The following is a 1,999-nucleotide window of genomic DNA, read 5'->3' on the forward strand; positions in this document are numbered from 1 at the left end:
CCAAAAAAGAAAAGAGGCCTACTTCAAACACAGCAATACAAAAGGAGCATCAAAGTGTGAGAATAAAGTCTTGAACACTCAAACACCAACACATTTTCCAGTAAAGACAAACACTCAGTAAACTGGATCTGTGCCTTAAGTGTGATTGATTATAAGATGTATATATATATATTTTTTTACAGCCCAGGTAAAATACATCACCATTTGGCAACTTTCTCTCAAATGTGAACAAATCCAAGCACTTTGCAATTATGGTTTTATGCAGTGGAATATCATCTGGGCTGGAAAACAACAGAAGATCATTCGGACCTGATGTAGAAACCATTTGGGATTCTGAAGGACTCCTAATTTCATGCTTTTCTCAACAGCTTTGACTGGGAGGAAAAAGTAATCAGTAAATTTTACTTCTAGCACCGCAGACAAAAATATCTACTATTATGGCTGTGAAACACTGGGTGAGGAATAATTTTCATAAATTAAATTTAAAGATGGTTGAAAGTAACATACTTTTAAAACAACTCTGATAAATCATAAAAACACAATTGTTATTATTTCCTTCTCCACTGACTTTTAAGCAGTTTTTGCATACTTAAACCAGTAATAGTCGGGGTCATGAGCTCTGCCGTGTTATTTTGAGGGTCACAAATTAAAAAGTTTGGGAACCACAGCAGCAGGTCAGCCTGCTGTCATGGCTATCTTAATTTAAGTTGACTCCATAAAGTAAATCAGTTGTAGTTACAACTAAATGATTACTTTCTGAAAGTTTCACAAAAACCCATATGGTGAGGTATTTTGCTAACAAAAAGGCACAGTTAATTCCAACATGATCCGTTTGTGCTCAGAGTATAAGTCTCAGCTTCTGACACACCAAATTTTAGCTCAATGTCTGTAAAATGGATTGAGCCATATCTATTTTTGTGTTTGCCAAGATTGCCTAAAATCCATTTTTTGATTCATGAGATATTTTGCTTACGGTACAGAAAAACAACACATGCTCACACAGACACGGGCAAAAACGTATCAGCCTTCAGCATGTGACAGTGAGCGATCCTTTTTTCTTTTTGTCCTGATGACTAGATAACAGTTAGTGTTCCTCCGTGTTCACAGAGTAGCTGAGAGTCCAAACAAAGAAGAGCTCCCCTGCAACAATGCCTCCTTTGTCCTGGACTAATGCTGCACCTACCAGCCTCCTCTTTGATTCCCTGCCAAGACAAACCACTGTGCTGGGTTACAGTTCTTGTAGCAAAACAATCTGTGCTTGTGTTTAATAAACTACAGTCTGCCTGCAATGTGCTGGCTGTCAGTCAGGCCATACACACACACACACACTTATCCTATTAACACTAATGAGAGAAGGGTATGTTCATTATGTGTACCGAGGGTTACCTGTTCAGAGGATATGGAAGAAAAAACTACCTGCACTAACCTGCAGCATCAGAGAGAAAGAGATGACAGAAACTACAGAGAGAATGCAGAGTGACTTCGGTTCAATTTACTGAAGAAGCTGAAACTGAGTTTTCAAGCTAAAAGAAGCAGAAAGCTAGCTAAAGCAGAAGGTTATCTAAAAGCAGTAAAACATTGGTAAATAGCTAAAAGCAGTAAAAGGCTAGCAAAAAGTACCAAATGATTAACTACAAGGTGAAAATAGCAAAAGGCTAACCAAAAGTAACAAAAAGTTAAGTAAAAGCTAAAAGTACCAAAACAATAGCTAAAATTTTAAAGTAGCAAAAGGCTGACTACTAGCTAAAAGTAGCTAATGGCTAAATAAAGTAAAAAGTACCAAGATGTTTGAAGAGATGACACACTGACTCCACCTCTGACACACTGACTCCACCTCTTACACGCTGACTTCACCTCTAACACGCTGACTCCACCTCTCATACTGTGACTCCACCTCTTACACACTGACTCCACCTCTCACACACTGATTCCACCTCTTACACACTGACTCCACCTCTCACACACTGACTCCACCTCTTACACGCTGACTCCACCTCTC

General features: G+C 38.7%; 1 protein-coding gene and 1 long non-coding RNA gene across 3 annotated transcripts in view; both read right to left on the bottom strand.

Annotated features, from left to right (window-relative positions):
- Nucleotides 1-1,999, bottom strand: part of cwc27 (CWC27 spliceosome associated cyclophilin) — a 63,534-nt gene that overhangs the window by 33,562 nt on the left and 27,973 nt on the right. The window lies entirely within an intron of this gene.
- Nucleotides 22-1,999, bottom strand: part of LOC119617698 — a 19,176-nt gene continuing 17,198 nt past the window's right edge. The window contains exon 3 of the long non-coding RNA XR_005234069.1: nt 22-1,994. This is a non-coding gene — a long non-coding RNA (uncharacterized LOC119617698). The remainder of the gene's footprint in view (nt 1,995-1,999) is intronic.

This window comes from Kryptolebias marmoratus, linkage group LG14 (assembly GCF_001649575.2).
Source record: "Kryptolebias marmoratus isolate JLee-2015 linkage group LG14, ASM164957v2, whole genome shotgun sequence".
In the NCBI taxonomy this organism is placed as follows: Eukaryota; Metazoa; Chordata; class Actinopteri; order Cyprinodontiformes; family Rivulidae; genus Kryptolebias; species Kryptolebias marmoratus.